The 18,819-nt window shown below is 38.7% G+C and overlaps 1 protein-coding gene across 1 annotated transcript in view; it reads right to left on the bottom strand.

Annotated features, from left to right (window-relative positions):
- The window catches only part of LOC129777635 (uncharacterized), a 61,024-nt gene that overhangs the window by 30,485 nt on the left and 11,720 nt on the right, over positions 1-18,819 (bottom strand). The window lies entirely within an intron of this gene.

The raw sequence follows: 18,819 nt of genomic DNA, 5'->3' as shown, positions 1-18,819 counted from the left end.
TATTTCATGATCTTGAAAATCCTATATGGCGACCGCTACAAAATGGCGGATTACATATTTTCTCAAAGCCCCATCAATATGGGTATCCAATGAAAGGGATTGATTAGTAGAACACAGTTATTTATGAAAAATGCAAATCCAAAATGGCCGCCACCACAAAATGGCGGATTACATATCTTCTCTAAGCCCCATCAATATGGGTATCAAATGAAGGACTTGACTAGTAGAACACAGTTATTCATGAGGAGTTCAAAGCCCAATTATATCACGATACCAGACGGTAAATTCCTATTACGATATGCTTGCCATCAACTGTGTGTTCGTTGCCGGCTGAACAATAACTCCTACAACATTTGCACCGCACGACATTTGCACGACAAATTTCGATTTTTTCGTATTTGAATCTAAACGTTTGAGTGTTTGCTGAGTGCTGAGGTTTTACTTTATCCTTTGATTTTTTTTTCTGTAATTTTGTACATGAAAAACTGCTCATTCTGGGATCTGTGCTCCATGATATTCGAATAATGGACACCCCTTGGTGTAGTACTACGTCTCTCCGGTTATGTCCCCGACATTACCCACCCGTCTTTTTTGTGATAAACATGAAGTACAGTAACGTCTTGATTATATCACGCTCAAAAAAATTTTCGCGTTCTATAATGGAAACGTGATATACTCGAAACAGGTTGTTCCGTCCCAACGGAAGAAAAAAACCCCGATCATATGCCACGCCTACGAACGTCGTATGCCACGCCACCAACGGAGTAAATTGATAACAACGCAATTTGCGCTCGCTATAAAAGCGAGGTACGCTGCCCGAAAACCATCACTTTTACATCGAACACCGCGACGACAACATCACAGAAAACCAGCAACACCAAACGAAGAAGAAGCAGCCTAACACCGATGAAACAAGAGTTGTAGAGATAGAAAGAAATATACGTATTAGAGTAGAAGTTTTCTGCCATTCTCAAGGCTTCCGATCCAGTAAATCAACCCACATCCGATAACGATCCCCGACGAGAGCTCCACTCGTTCAGCCAATTGGTCCCGAGCTCAGAAGTTCCCGAATATACAGTCCACCGCAACCTAGTCTTTGTTTCCAGACCGAACACAGGTTTTTCGCAATAAAAAATCTGTGTTTTCTTATCCAATATGTATAATTTAAACACTTTTTTCCCTGTGACATGCAAAATATGTAGAAAAACATTTATTACATTATTTATCGCATGAGCTGTAATACAATATATTATTACACAATGCAACATAACATATCGAGATTATTGTTACAAAGCTTTTCTCATAGCAATTTCTCGTATACCCAATTTTCATTCCTTTTTTCGATAACGCGTTTTAAACGGTTAACAAAATTCTTCATGCACAACTCTAACACTACGACTTCGATGCTGTTGAAAATCAGAGTTTCATTGAGGCTTCGGTTGCTCAAGTAATACGATTTCACTAAAAATACACGTTCTTGTAAATTGTACATCTTGACACGAAAAACCATCCGATCAGACTGAACGAGTGGCCGAATATTATCGTCCCGAAGTGGGAAATGCAGTGTTACCATCGACGGAGCGAAAAAAAAACGAAGGGTTCTATCCGAGACACGACCGGTTAAGACGTAGGACTACGCAATCTTTTTTTTTTTTTAATTTGTTGGTTTATCATTTCGGATACTATTTGCGAGTACGTCGAAATTTCATAAATAACTCTTTAGTAAAAAGTTCCGGGATCCCCGAAAAAGTTCAATGGCTTGCGTGGTTTTGTAGAATCATTTCAATAAGTGACAATTTTTTCTTGCCTTTGCGAGAACAATACACTAATTGGTCATATGTCACAATTTGTTTCTTTATGTCTGCATTGCACTGAGTATTTAACGAGAAGCATCTTCCGGGCATCGCCATTCAACAAGCATCATCACACCTCTAACAGATGCACACAGTTGCAGTGATAAAAATGAAACATCGCGAGAATGACCGTTTATTAAAAATCGTTTCTCAGCTCTCGGTCAAAACCGTCAACAAAGCTTGGAGCTTGTTGCATCAGAACAGAGCCGATGCGCACGAGAGCAAATACGAATGGCAACTAAAAGTATCGAAGGTTTGCTATTCAAATGTACAGGAAATGAACATGTTCTAAGTTCCGCGCAACGAAAACAAGCAACACACACAAAGCCAAACACTGATGGCTAGAAGCGACCTATAATCATTTGCACTCTTCTCTTTTTTTGCCTGCTTTACCATGGCTCGGATGGTTGTGTTAGTTGCAAATGCCAGATGCACTTCAAGTGAAATATTCGCTAGCGTTCACAGCTCTAGGGGAAACATAAAACACAAAACGAGCAGAATAAGCGACCTTTGTTATTGCGGGCACAGAAAGAGAATTTTCCTCAGAGGAGATGCAATACTTAAAGTCTGCTTCATTTAATATTGGAACAAATTCTTTTGCTCATTGTGGCGCTCCTAGTGGACGGATTTGGAAACTTTTTTCACCCACGTGTCGGGAAATTCATTACCTTTCACCATGTATTTATGTCATAACACCAAACGATAGCATTTTGTAAACAACCGCCATGAAAGCCGAACGGAGAGATAAAATTGTGCACAGTTTTCTTGAAAATCCATTGTTGTCGGCATCTAAGCTAGCTAAACAGCTTAAAATGCCCAGAAATACCGTATGGCGTGTTATCAAGCAGTACAAGGAAACATTGACGACGGCTTCGAAGCGTCGGAGTGGAACTGTCGACCGGAAACTGCGTGGGAAAGTCATCAAGGCCGTCAAGAGGAATCCCAATCTTTCAGACCGCGATTTGGCCAATAAGTTCCAGGCCGCTCACAGTACGGTGCGACGAATTCGTCTCCGGGAAGGAATAAGGTCATTCCGAGCCAGCAAACAGCCAAATCGGACGCTGAAGCAGAACAATGTGGCCAGAATCCGTGCTCGAAAGCTGTACGACCAAGTGCTGACCAAGTTGGACGGATGTATTCTGATGGACGATGAGACCTACGTGAAGGCGGACTTTGGGCAAATCCCAGGTCAAAAATTTTATTTGGCGACGGCTCGGGGTATGTACCTGCAAAATTTAAGTTCGTGTTTGCGGATAAATTCGCCCGCAAGTACATGATTTGGCAGGGGATATGCAGTTGTGAACAGAAAACCAAAGTCTTTCTCACTGACAAGACAATGACATCAGAAGTCTACAAAAAAGAGTGCCTACAGAAACGGATTCTGCCGTTTATTCGTGCCCACGACCGTCCAGTAATGTTTTTGCCGGACCTCGCAAGCTGCCATTACAGCAAAACGGTTATGGAATGGTACGCAACGAACGGGGTCAGCGTAATACCGAAGGACCTCAACCCCCCAAACTGCCCCCAGTTCCGGCCGATAGAGAAATACTGGGCAATCACGAAGCGGAGGCTTAAGGCAAAGGGAAAACTTGTTAGGAACATGACTCAAATGAAGAACTGGTGGAATCAAATCGCCAAAACGGTGGACGAAAAGGGTGTGCGCCGCCTAATGTGCCGTATTACGGGAAAAGTACGAGAATTTCTTCGAAACAGCAATGAATAATTTTTTTAATTTTTTTTATGAAAGAGTAAAGAAAATGCTACATTTGTATGAAAAACAAATTATGAATTCGTTAATAAATGACTGAACTACACGCAATTGTTTGTGTTCCAATATTAAATGAAGCAGACTATATACGCTAGCGACAGCTTACTTACTATGCAAGGGTGGAGTTTACTTCGCAAATCCCCCTTGCTTGTTTCTATTCTAGCGGCTGCATAAGTTCCCCGTTATTGGCAGCTCTGTTCGGGAAAGCACACAAATGGACAGAACAAATGTATGGAGAAATGGAAATGCTTCTAATCTCCATCAATTTAAACCATATACAGACTATGGGATTGTAATGTATAGCATACCAAACAAATCTTTAAAAATTTCCGATTCGATTGGTATGCAAATCGTTAAAATCCGTTCGCAGCGGAAATAGTTATTAACTTTAACATTATTTCATAAAAACGTGACCTGTTTTCTGATTTGGCACCCTTAATGTAAGACGTAGTCCTACGTCAAAATTTTTTATAAGGAGCTATTCAATTTTTTTGCGTGAGCGTTTAATCTGAAAGACCCTATATCATTCAAATTGTTACGAGCGTAAACAGAATTGATTAACGTTTGTCAACATTTTACCATTGGTCCAAACGAAAACCCTCAAATATTTGGATACACAAAAATGACATTCGACTGGAAACATAAAAAACCACTCGAATATTTAAATATTAGCTCCACCCTAACGCCGAATGCGTGTTGTACACACGATAAAGAAAAACGAAGTGCAAAGCAGAAAACATTCGCGCCGAACAGAACATATGATCACCTATACAAACGAATCGAACGCGGCGCTCTTTTCCTAACCCGATGTTTATTCCTGTTATCTAATATGTATCCCAACTCCACATGGAAAAGGCGATAAAACACTCAATCAAACGGCAGGAATGACATTCTGTTACACAAATACGAATCAGACGGAAACCAATCGCTCGGAGGAGGGCTGACAGTAAATTAATTGGAGCTTCAAATTGATTTTTGTCCCATTTTTTCTGTTCTAGGATGCCCTTGGTTGAAAATTTGCATTTGAAGCTGAACGCGTGGGAGGGTTCGCTTTGATCAGTGGAACCAATGCGATTTGTTATTTCTTACAATGCGAAGGAACGAACGTGACCGACATGCATATTAGGTTCATGTAACACATCTGTTACAATTGTTTCACACAATTTTCATTCCAGTTCGTAATTATTTATAGCTATCCCGTCCCTAGTCGTGATGATGTCATTTCAGTTGGAAATGTTTGCTGTCTTCAGGTCTCTATTGCATGTGGATGGGTGCGTCTGAATAAATAAAAAGTTCATCATGTCCGAACAGAACTTTTCATCGGAGGGTTTGAGAAGTAATTACCGCTTTCGGAGTTCCCCGTTGAAGTGCTAAAAACAACAAATCCGTTAAATTCATGAGTACACATCCGTTTCATGGTTCAAATTGACGTAACACACACGCATTGGGGTTTAAAGTATTTTCGTCTATGTAACACTAACAGTGGAAAGTAGCAACATTGGAAAACTCGGAAACAAATATGGGGCGCTAAAGCGAAAAATTAAATTCAAATTCGCACCACCCACGCGAATTTACAGTCGGAAATGTCAAACAGTGTTAGGGTAAGTTGCTCAATTGTTACCTAGGGTGGTAAGTGTTATCCAACTTTATTTCCCAAATCATTGAAGGCACCGACTAATATTGGTACATTTACCCTACGGCATGGGTTTATTTACTCTTTCGTTCGCTTCTTTTCTCTTTGCTTACAATCAGACTGTGAGTCTCTTTGTGACGCTACTTTCGCGCATGAAAACAACCAGCTGGCAAGCTGCCAGCAAGCCATAAACCGGTTTTGCTCATTTCCCGAACCGTGATTGTGTACCCCATTCTTTTGCGTTGGCCGCCATACCTTGACCTTAGTCACGCCGGTGCAACTCTACCGGACCGTGATCAGCAGCAACAGCCGAGGTATGATGTGTCCAGAAAAGGTACTTGATTATCATCAATGCATTGTTAATGCGGTTATTCCCTTGGAACGGGCTGTTCAATCAGCTGTTCAATTGCAAAAAGAAGGAACACACTCGGATGGCTATTTTAAGCTCACGAAGCACAACGCGACGACGACGACTGTCGGTTTCAATAATTACGCGACTTATGACTCACAACGAGGCGTCTCGCCTGGTGCACTTTACATATAGACGATACGATTGTTGTAAATATAAACACTCTCATTGCATCTGTTTCTCGGCTCGCTATTTACATAAACGGATCGGGACACGTGTCCAGCGGAAGGTCCACCGACGAGCGCACCGGCGCACAGCTTTCTGTGCATTGGTTGAGTGGTTAAAGCAAAGCTGTCAATTTTTTATTATAGTTTCGCTAGTTTTGACAGTACTATACATACCAATGCAAAGGGTGCCAATGCAAATGGTCATCTCGAATTTCAAAAAGTTACCTCATAAAAACACCCTATGTCAAATATTAGTTCAATCGGACATAAGGGAGAGTGGCGCAAAGCGGTCAAACCCAAGGGGGGAGTAAAGGAAATCGGGGTTTTCGAAAAAAAAATTCTGATTACAAATGTCTTAAAATTGCATGAAACGTCGAGATCTAGTGTCATCTCGAAAAAAAAAAATTGTTAAACATCGACACTCTGGGACTTTTTTTTCGAAATTCGAAACGAAACGTATGGTTTTGGGTACCAATAAAAATAGTTATCTCAATTTTTCATTCGGAACATTCTGCGAAATGTTGATTTGCACGATAATATTCTTTTTGCGAAATATTAGCTCATTCGAACTTCATTTATTAGTGTCACAGACGTAAAAATTTAAGTTTTTTTTTTTTGAAAATCGAAAGATCACCGAAAATCGGGGTTTTCAAAAAAAAGTTATTAATGCTAAATGTCTTAAAATTGCATTACTCGTCGAGATTTACTGTTATCACGAAAAAAAAAAGTTCCAGAGTGCCGATTTTCGACAATTTCTTATTTTTTCAAGATGACACTAGATCTCGACATTTCATGCAATTTTAAGACATTTGGCATCAAAAAAATTTCTTCGAAAACCCCGATTTCCTTTACTCCCCTCTTGGGTGATTTTTCGATGTTCAAAAAACTCAAACTTTGACCGCTTTGCGCCACTCTCCCTTAAGTCTGATTGAGCTGATATTTAGCATAGGGTGTTTTTTGAGGTGGTGAACATTTTGTATAGGATAACTCTTTGAAATTTTAGGGTTGATTTTTTCCCATACATTCATTGGCACCCTAAAGTATAGCTTCAACATGTCATGAGATATAGACAATTTGTTTATTACTCTTGCCTGCAAATATTACTCTATTAGTTTCTGGAGTATTACAATCCAGATAAAACTAAAAGGTGATCCAAAAACATTAATGACGCTTTAATGGCAAGCAGTTCTGTTCCACCGATAGGGTAAAGTTTACCGACCGCACCAGGGTGGGCGCACATGCTCGCTAAAGCTTGGTCAGACTTACCAAAGAATCGTCTCCTATGTTTCAAACTAAACAGGCAATCGGTGGAACACAGGTTTGCTTGCAAGAGACCATCGCTTTCGAGGGTGGGTTGGCGGCGACTTGGGGACGCCTCGATTCCTGATCCTGGTTATATTAGGACCTTGGCCCCATCACATTGACTTCAGAATAAATTCAAATAGTTCAAAATTATTTCAATACTTCAAAAGTAAATTTAAAAAAAAAATAAAGGAGTTTGTGTCCAAGACACGACCGCATTGTTGACGTAGAACTACGCTGTAGTTTAATTTAAGTCGCTTGTTTATAACTGCGAATATTATTTTATAATGCTACGAAATATTAGAAATAACCATTCTGCCAGTTTGGTCGCCCTGAAATATTTTTTTTGTGGACTCATTTGACGATTTTTGTTTGATGATTCATTCTTGTCCTCGCAGAACAATACATGCCCAAGATAAGCGCAGTTATCATCCTTAGTAGAAAAAGTTTGGCTACTAACAAGCGAAAACAATACAAAACATACAATATTCCAGAACTACATTTACTATTACTTGGTGACTAAATAAACGAAATAAACTCTTTTGTTTTAATCTCAACAACCTCGAAACGAGTAGCGCTGCTTCATTATGATCAAGATTAGCGCAAATGCAATCCTAGTTGAAGGAAGTTTTGCAACTGGAACGCGAACCCAAATAAATTAATATCTTATTATAACTTATTGAATAATTTGGTATTCCCCAAATAATTTTTTGGTGCACAACCGTCAGTTCAATGCATTGATGCAATGTCAAAGGCATCAACGAAGTCTTTATGATGACGGAAAACAAACAATGTCAACTGCTTGGAAAAAGGCTGAATATTTGCCTCAGCAGAAATTCATTTCTAATACCCTATCGCAAATATTTCCCTCTCGCTATATCCCCTCATTGTCGCCACGTACGGAATGACATGTTCACCCGCAACAGAGCAATACGTTAAAACGCACGAACGTACGCACACAAATATCCATATATCGATGGCTTGAAGCAATTAAATATACACACACTTATCTCAGTTTTGTGCTCTTCTCAACAGAAGCCCTTTTTGTTAATATTGCCGGTCTAGATCAGCTTAGCTGTCATCCTTTGTGGAGAGAGTTTCGCTACCGTCATGCGAAACCTATCACTGATAAAATTCCAGAAAATTTATTTTCATGGTGAGCTGACGATAGTCTAGCTTGATGATTCCCCACACGATTGGGTAGCTCAGAACCCTAATGTAATGGCGCCAGTTTGATGCAATGATTGCAATGCTAGAGACATCAGTGAGTCAGTAATTTGGTCGCGTCCACAGCTCAGTCCGAAACTAAGACATGTGAGACTTGAAACTCCTTCAGTTCTTTACTTTACTTCTTCCTCGTATTACTCCTCCACTCCCATTGCCTTGAGAAAGGCATTCGATCCCTCACCATCTAGCTCACCCAGCAACAATGTTGTTCAGTCGGTGTACTCACGAAGAATGAAAGTTTGCCTCGATAGATCTACTGGTTATACTCTAGGCAAAAATACCCCTTCGTTGTTCTCCTTTTCCCTTGTTCATGGAGACATAAAATCTTACGATTTCCCCTTCGTTGCTCGTCGATAAGTTGCCCGTTATTGACAGCTCTTTTCGGGAAAGCACACAAATGGACAGATCAAATGTATGAGAAAATGGAAACGCTTATAGTTTTCATGCATTTTAACCATTTACACACCATGGGATTGTAATGTATAGCATATCAAACAAATTTTAGGGAATTTCCGATTTGTTTGGTATGTGAATCGCAAAAATCCGTTCGCGGCAAAAATAGTTATTAACGTTAACTTTATTTCATAAAAACGTGACCTGTTTTCTGATTTGACACCCTTAATGAAAGACGTAGTTCTACGTCAAAAATGGCGTGTGACATTTATACCCATGCAGTCTTTCCAGTACATATGCAGTAGGCTTTTGTGACATTACGCTTTTTTCTCTGCGGCTATTTCCGTTACGCTAATTTCCATTACAATTTTTGTTCCGGTTACGTCTAGCTGAGATACCAGTGGAATAAAGCATATTTGCCTAGCCGAAGACGTCCGCATTCAACTTGCGAATAAATCTTGTTTGTTTCGTTTAAATGTTTAATGTTTTAATAAATCTTTCCACCTTCGCTACGAATTTTGATGATTTGCATGTCAATGAAATCGAAAAAAATTTCCAACATTTGTTTGATATGCTCTACATTACGATTTCTTAGTCAGATAACATTTTAAAAATTAACGCAAATTGGAATCATTCCCATTTCATTCTACGGACAACGTGGAGAGAGGAATCTTGCCATTTAAGCTCCGCTCGTTTCCAATAAATATGTCATTTGCTATTTCAAATCACAGTTTCGATCAAGCTAGCAGACAGCATTTTTTCCTAATGTTGATATCACACAGAGGTTTCACTCGATACAAGTATAGAAGAATGAAAGATATCGCAAACAGCGGTTTTGTTCGGTGGAGGCACCGTGTCAATGTGCTTCGGTATTTTTGCAAATTATTCTCCATAATCACGAAGCATCAACCTACAAACTGATTGTTTCCTTAAAACAACGAAAAACATGTGTTTATGGAGTTATACAAGAATATTGCTTTTGAGAAAAGCATTGAAACATTTAGGCAGAATGAAATTCGGGCTCCCCACTCTGGAAGATCTTGAACGGTAAAATATTTACTTCTTCGCCACGGTTTACGTCCATTGCGTAACCGAAATACAAATCGAACGAAAATGAGTATAAACTTCTTTCGAAATATCAATGATGTTTTCACAACCTTCAACCTTAGCCTCCGAATAAAAATTCGTGTCACGAAACTTGGCCGCAAAACGAAAAGCCGTATAAGGAATCAGTTATTCTAATACAAACTCATACAAATTCATTTTGATCGGTTAGAAAATATGTAACATGGATTATCAATTAGAATGCATTTCACATTTTCATTCCATTTAAATCAAAAATACATCCCTAACAAGTACATTAGTATGGGAAAAAATCAACCCTAAAATTTCGAAAAGTTACCCTATACAAAATGTGCACCACCTCGAAAAAACACCCTATGCCAAATATCGGCTCAATCGGACTTAAGGTAGAGTGGCGCAAAGCGGTCAAGGTTTGAGTTTTTTGAAAACCGAAAAATCAACCAAGGGGGAATAAAGGAAATCTGGTTTTTCGAAAACCAATCTATTGAAGTTTGCAAAACGGTGTCTCCGAAAACATGCGGAGGTATTCCACATTCCACGTTTCTCAAATCTTAACTCGTAGTTCAAAAACTTTAAAAGTTCTAATGTTGATGCGCGGAACGTAAAATATGGACAGCCACTGAATGTTTTCGGAGACGCCGTTTTGCTTTATTGGACCATCGTCTTGATCAAACTCAACTCGCCGAACAATTGAATGTTCACCAACCAACCATTTCCCGACGAATTCAAGTGGTGGGGAAATCTTGAAGGTTGGAACAAGAGTCCCACCGACAGACAACAAGAGCTCATGAAAAGCATGTTGGGTGTTTTCTGGGATCAGCGAACCCGAATCTGGTACGACCTTTTGAAAAGCCGGTGAAAATGTTAAAAATGAACGTTACCGAGAAGAATTGATCGGCTTAAACCGTGCATTGCTCCCAAAACGATCGGAACATCATAAAAATAAAAAATCATCAGAAAAAGAAAAAAAAAAGAAATGTTCTGTTCACCGAAAAAGACCGTCTAGGGCTACAGTTTAGCTACTCGATAGGGATCAACTACAGTATGCGGCTTGTTAACCAAAATAGGCTTCCTTCAATTCCCATATTTCTATTTCCATCGATTAAATAAAAATCGGGGTTTTCATTAAAGAAAAAGCTGAATCATAATTGGGCCTGATTCTCGAATACACTTCACAGTGGAAACGAAATAAACGGCACGCCATTGAACTACATTTTACGAGTTAGTGAAGTGTCGAAGATAATAATGAGTTTTCAGGCAGAATGAGCACTTTTCAAAGAAAAATCATTAATGAAAATTAACTTCACTGATGTTCAATGTGATTGGAAAACATTGTTTTCTTCTTGTGGTATAGTAATATCATACAAAAATTGTATCTGAAGATAATTTTATATTATAATGATGAGTTAGTGGGAAACTAATTTCGTATCCAGATGTCGACACCGTACCGTTGTCATCGCGGATACATTTCATTTCGTTTCCACCGTGAAGTGTATTCGAGAATCAGGCCCACTGTCTCCAAACCATGTAAACTACAAATAACAAATACACTCAATAATTACGAAATAAAAATCCACTTTTTTGCGAATTGTGTATTTTATTCAAAGAAGACTATCTTATTGTCTTCAATTTGATATGCCATTCATCTGAATCGATTGTGCCATTCAACCGAATACACCCGGCAACGCGTGGGACTAAACACATCTAATGTTGTGGGAAGCTCATGAGGAATTTCATTTTTTGTTCCAAAAAAGTTGCTGTAATGTCATGACAATGCATTGTGCTTTACTTTGGCAGTAGCAAAGGCTGTATCGGCGTTACTCATGACAGCGCCTCGCGGGTGAATGTATTCTTCCTCATGCTGCTTCTGTTCTTCTGTCGTTCGAATCGTAGACGTTCGCTCTCTACCTTCAGGTACATTTTGATCATTAATTGTTGACACAGTTCACGACATCGTAGAAAGACGTTTTCCTGATTCTTTTTTTTTTTGTAGCTTTACTTAACGCGCCTTCGCCACCGGCCTCTCTTGGTTGACCTGCTACAATTTTGCATGTGTAACCATAACGAAAACTTCGAATATCATCTGGGATACATGAGATGTGAATAATGGAGTTTGACACATTACACATTTACACATTAGTTAGTTGTCTAGTTAAGTGGTATTAGTAGATTAAATATCTATTATATATATCTAATCCTATTATTACGGCTAAGTATAAAAAATATGCGCCGTTTTGTTCGCAAACTTGTTGTCATTTAGAAGGCAACTTCATTATCCCCCCCTTATAAACCCCCCCCCCCCCCCTTCTTATTTGCAAAAAAAAATATTGACAATATACGACATTTCTTTTCCCCCAACCCAATAAATTACGGTTCCCTAGCCCACGAATGATTTAAATCAACGAAAATTGGTAGAATACACAATTTCCTATCGTGTAACAACGAGGTATAATATCTTAATATCACTGCTAATCAGATGAGCGTAAATCGGATGCTCGAAATACAAATGCAGTTCTACAGACAATGTGAATATAGACAATATTACAATCTGAGCTATTGCTTTCGCCTTCACCGCCTCAACACAATAGATTCGGTTCGGATTTTCTGTTGCCGTTCTGCGTCCTCTTGGATGTTTCGTTCTGCGTTGGAGATGTAATTTGGCTAAGAGATACTGTAAAACTACCTAGATATTCAAGAAGCTCGGTATTTCAGTTCAGTGCTCTAGACAACGAGCAATCATCAGTACATTTTTTTTTCCAAAATATATATTTTTATAAAGGCTCATATGGCGTTAGCCTCACGGGGCCGGGAGTTCAACACAATTTTTCTTATTATCTATGTTAGTAATATGTAACCGATTACTCGCAGTTGGCTCGAGGTTAGTATTACAAGTGTTTTCGTAATTGGGATGTTGCTGTCTCCAATGCTCTGTACGTGTGCCCGACACGGGATACTTCCTATTGGCATGCAGCTGACCATTAATCAGCAACGCCCCCCTAGTATGTACCTCATATCTAGCGTGGTGCGTCTTTCTCGACTCGAGGAATCCATCATCATCAGTACATGTTAATGCTTAAAAATAATTTGTCAACCTACTCAAATTGCTTCGCGAAACATTCGTGCTCCTCACTCAGTCAAAGCATTCATTTATCCGTCATTGTAATTGCTTTAAAATATCAGTATAAATGAGTTTTATTTTTAAATGTCTTCTATGTTTGTTCTCGTAGTTTCGAAGTTCTATGTTAACGATGTGGTCGAATATTGTTCATCACTATTCTTTTTTTTATTTTTTTTGCGGTCTGCGACATCATGATTAACACGTGTTTGTGGCCCCTATGAACAAATGTTGAGTACCGCTGCTTTAGAACGATCTGGGGGTTTTTGTCAAAAAAATTTCTTCTGACTTGCACTGTGGTCACAATATACTCTCTAGCGTTAAGCTAGATCGGTACCTTCGTGTTGATTCAGTGAACCGTTAGAAGTCACGAGTTTTAAATTTAAACAACATATTGTAGAACTTGTCACTCAAAATACATTCAACATACATTGACATACAAATCTCAACAAATCTCAACTAAGTACTAATTGGGGTTATGCTACTTCGCAGTTATTCAATGATGTTCGATGTTAGCTAATGTAGATAATGCCCTCTCAAATACGAGTTTTGCCTGTAAAACCACGAGTTGTTATGAATTGTGCTGTACTTTCCAGTAAACTGAATATTTGCCACATTAAGATTCAAAGTTTGTGTGCTCGCCATTTGAGTAAATTTAGTGAATTGAAAATGATGCTTATTGATAGTAAGTTGGATATAGTTTGTATTTCCGAAACATGGCTCTCTGATAGCGTGTCCGATGACGTGATTGCTATTGAAGGTTTTAACCTGATCAGGAATGACAGAATTTACAGCCAAGGTGGTGGACTCTATTTACTATAAAAAATATTTGCTGTGCAAAGTTTTGTCTCATTCTGATTTCTCTGATGGTGTAGAAAATGTAAATCGCACTGAATTTATGTTTCTCGATGTTCAAATGAATAATAATAAATTTCTTCTTGGTACTATTTACAACCCTCCCATAAACGACAGCTCTGAAATATTATTTACTTGGTACTTTATCTCTAAATTATACAAATATTGTTGTAGTTGGAGATTTTAATACTGATTTGAGATCTTCTTCACCTTTAGCGATGAGATTAGATAGCAATTTGAATTCTTTAGGTATAGCATGTGTCAATTTCGAGCCTACTCATTACATTACATCCCGGAGGATGCTCGTTGATTGATCTAATGTTAACCAATAGAACGGAATTCATCTTAAGTTTCAATCAGGTATCAGCTCCCGGTTTTTCTAAACATGACATTATTTTTGCATCGTTGGATTTCAATCGTACTGACACTACAAATCAATTTCAATGTTATAGAGATTATAATAATGTTGATTTGATCGGTCTAGGCCGTGCTACAGAATTTATCGATTGGTCTTCATTGTACAGCATTTCTGACCCTGATATTGCCTTGGATTTTCTAAATCAAAGATTCATTGAACTTTATGATTCATTTGTATTCAGTTACTATTAAAGTCTCAAGGCCAAAGAAAAATTTATGGTTCAACAATGCAATCCAAAATGCCATGGTCGAAAGAAATATTGCGTATCGCTTATGGATTACCACCAGAGATCCTTTGAATTTCATTCAATACAAGCGTTTACGTAACAAAGTAACACAGCTGATTCACGTTGCAAAGATGAATTATATTTCATCTCGATTGAATGGATCCAGTTCTAGTAGGGATTTGTGGAATAAGTTAAAAATATACAAGTTACAAAGTCTGTCAAAAATAATGATCAGTTTGGATATTCGTGTGATACAATCAACGAATATTTTGGTTCTAATTTTATTTCGGATAATACTACTTTACCAGTTGCTCCTAGAAATGAAAACGGTTTCAAATTTTCCCATATATCTGATAATGAAGTAATTACTGCTATAACTTCTATTAAATCCAATGCCATTGGATTGGATGGAATTCCGCTTAGGTTTATTAAAATGATTTTGCCATTAGTTTCCCAACACATTTGTTTCATAATGAATTTATGCATAAAATTTTCGAAGTTTCCTCAAACATGGAAATGTGCTAAGATCATACCGATAAAAGACGGGTGGGTAATGTCGGGGACATAACCGGAGTGACGTAGGACTATACAAAGGGGACAGCTTTTGTTAAATATATATTTAAATATATTGTTTTATTTTCTTCTCCTACGTGAATACCTACCTATCTACCTGAAAAATGGATTAGTTTACTGTTTACTCTTTATGAATATGTTGATGGTTCTGAAAAGAACCTTCGGTGTTGTGTTTTTGTTATCACTCGATATTCCCATCTTGTTCGGTTAAACCTTCCTGTTTTGCTATTGCGTTTGCCACTCGCCACAGCTTTCACAGTTGGAAAATTTCTTCCCATCCAGCTTGTGACATGTTACATTTAATGCGACGTGCCGGAGAAACACTTTGCCACTCACTGAAACTAATTGTTGCCTTGATGAGCGCCGAACCGAAGCTGCTCTGTTCTTGATGCGGGTTTTCTGATTGTCGTGAGCAGCTTTGCAAGCCAACTCGAGCACTCCGACGGCCGAAACTCTATAATCGCTGTTAGGTATACTGGTGCTCCGGCACCAATTCGTTCGGCCTAGTTACCCTTGCGGAGCAATCAGTGAATGCGACCAACAGAGAACTGGAAACCTGCACGGTTCGAGTGAGACTTTAACTTTCCCTTAACTTGTCTTCCTTTGTTACGTCCACGATGCCGTACAACCACACGGATTTACGGTTTGAAAGAAAATAAGATATTTTTTTGGGGTCCGCGTGTTTTATACTCTAACGGTACACACTCACAGGATAGAGACAAATCGGTAGACTCAGCCAGAGGGGCGAGTCCAACGAGACGAACGAATGAGCGTTAAAAGGGAGCGATGGCAAAAAAATACATTCATTACGATTTGTTCGCTTGTTGGATTCACATGCAGGCTAAAAAGGGTCCTTTTCAGGATCGCAAAATTATCTTCAATCTAAAGAGTTTATTGTTTTGTTATCACTCGTTATCCCCATCTTGTTCGGCTAAACCTTCCTGTTTAGCGATTTGTTGCCACTCGCCACAGCTTTCACAGTTGGAAAATTTCTTCCCATCCAGCTTTGTGACATGTTGTACAGTAAATTACATTCAATGCGACGTGCCGAAGCGCCACTCAGTGTCGCATTGGAGGCGATTTTAACCTGTAATTGAACATTTGCGATGACAGTGGTACAGTGTTGACTTTCAATGTCATAATTTGGATCTCTATGTTTACAAAAATGTCCAACTAAATAAGTCGCATTACATGTCCATCCAATTAGCTAAATGTCGAACTAATTGTAAATTACTGTACTTTCAATCTGGAAACAATTCAAGAATTGGTGAAAATTGAATAATCAGGAAAGTCCCCAACTATCAATAAGCTCAGAACAACTGCCAAATTCACATACTCATCAGATCCTGGCAAACAAATTATGAAAAAATCAATTTGTGTTTTATTATTATTTTGGATAATGTTTTAGAAAGCATTGAACTGTATTTCCTAAACTCTTTTTTGGAAGGTTGATTGCCCTGAAAAGCGCCTTGTTTTATGGAATGGTTCTAATTTAGAAAACTTAGTACTCGTGGTTTTTAAAAAAACCATTTCGAACGCCCTCGATGCCGCCTTGTTCTGGATTTGCCACCAAAGCAGTTTGTATAAAGAACAAACTTTTTTCTTCTGCTACCTGATGCCGTTTTGCGATTGCCTTTGCCACTCGCCACTCGCTGCAACTGCCTGTTGTCTTGATGTCCAACGAACCGAATGTGTTCTGTTCCGAATGCGGGTTTTCTTATCGTCGCGAGCAGCTTTGCCAGCTAACTCGATCACTTCGGCGGCCGAAACTATATAACGCCGGCTAGGTGGACTGGTGCACTGGTACTAACGCGCTCGGCCTAGCTACCCTTGCGGGGAACTCCAGATCAACACGGTTCGAGCGGGATTTTGCCTTTCCCTTCACTTTTCCTCCTTTACCATGTCCAGACATGGCTGCTTGGGTTGGTTTGTTGATGTGTTGTGATGCGAACCGATGTGGTGTACGGTTTGGATGAGAATGATCGTTACGGCAGCGGAGCGGGGATTTTTAAGCTGACTGGCTGGCTCGAGAATTACGCATGTGTGAGACTGCGACCAATGTTTCGTTCATTTTTTTCTTTTTCCTTTCCAATCGTGCTTCATTCTATTTCGCTGCTGCTCTGGTTGCCCGTTTTGGTCGTTACGATTTGAGGAGCACAAAATGGACCAATCAAAAATGGGCACATAGTGCATTTTGACAATGATTGATATTTCACAATTATTCAATTATTTATCTCAAGAAAAATGAAATGTTATTCGTTATGATAGATGCGTAGATATATTTCCTATCAATTGATGCAAAAACCTTTGCGATATATTGAGAAATGCTCGAGTTATAAGCGTTCCAAATCTTGCATTTTTTCCTACTTGTTCAGTGCCTAGATTTCCATTTCACCCCCTATATCTTCCGGTTAGACGTAGACCTACGTCAAAAAAGAAACAAAACAATCTAAACTTGGACAACTTGCGTCCTATTAGCATTCTGTGTAGTTTGTCAAAGGTATTGGAAAAAATTCTTAAAAATCAAATTCATGAGTACATAAACTCTTCTAATTTACTCAGTGAATTTCAATCTGGTTTCCGATCAGGTCATAGTACAACCACAGTTCTTCTCAAAATACATGATGATAATAGTAGAACCGTTGATAATAAAGGTGTCGCAATTCTTTTACTCGTAGATTTTTCTAAAGTATTTGACCGCGTGTCACATAACAAGTTATTGATAAAATTGTCCGAGCAGTTCTGTTTTTCAAGTAATTCGGTTCGTCTTGTACAATCGTACTTATCTAACAGATCTCAAATTGTTTCGATAAATGAAAAAAAAATCTAATTCAGTGCATATAGTATCTGGTGTGCCTCAGGGCTCCATTCTAGGCCCTTTACTATTTTCACTATATATAAATGATCTTACAACTATTTTGAAAGCGTGCCAAATTCATATGTTTGCTGACGATGTCCAAATATATCTACGCTCTATTAATCTGTCTATTGAAGTGATGGTTAACATTCTAAATGATGATTTAAGAAGAGTTCACATTTGGTCTTGTCGAAACCTTCTTCCTGGAGGCGATCTGGCGTAGTTGTAACATCCATGCCTCTCACGCTAAGGGTCACGAGTTCAATTCTCACTCCCGACATTCTTCCAAAAATGGAAGTAGAAGTGACGAACCAGCCAAATGAGTTGAAAGTCACTATAATACAGATAAAAAAAAAACCTTCTTCCTGTTAACATTGAGAAAACTAAGACGATGCTCATATCTCGAAAATCGAAGTCGTTTTCCATTTCCGCATATTCTCCTTGGTCGGAATGTAATCGAATATGTTGACCATTGTACCAATCTTGGTTTTATTATTACATCTGATCTTGATCCTGATAGACAAGTATACTTTATGTGTTCAAAAATATACAACGTACTTCGACATCTTTGGCTAACATCTAACATGATGAGAACTGAAGTTAAAATAAATCTTTTCAAATCGCTAGTATTACCTCATTTCTTATATGGCGCAGAGTTTATACTGAATGCTTCAGTCAGAGCTTAGTTTATTTGAAGAAAACAATGGAGAGCGTCGTATAAACGGTGTGTCGAGGATGACCTCAAGATTATTGTCTCTTCTTCCAATCACAATTTCTCGCGTCGTTGTGCAGTTGCCTACCATGATTCCACGTCTCCAACAACAATGCGAATTAGATCTACACACGCGCTCTCCAGCTTGTGTTTTATCAGGATTAATGACAATAGCGTGCTTTTCAGTTTACAATCCGAGCGTGTGTGATTTGAAGAATTTCAATAATT

Source organism: Toxorhynchites rutilus, chromosome 1 (assembly GCF_029784135.1).
Source record: "Toxorhynchites rutilus septentrionalis strain SRP chromosome 1, ASM2978413v1, whole genome shotgun sequence".
Taxonomy (NCBI): Eukaryota; Metazoa; Arthropoda; class Insecta; order Diptera; family Culicidae; genus Toxorhynchites; species Toxorhynchites rutilus.
This window is presented reverse-complemented; position numbering and strand designations above follow the sequence as displayed.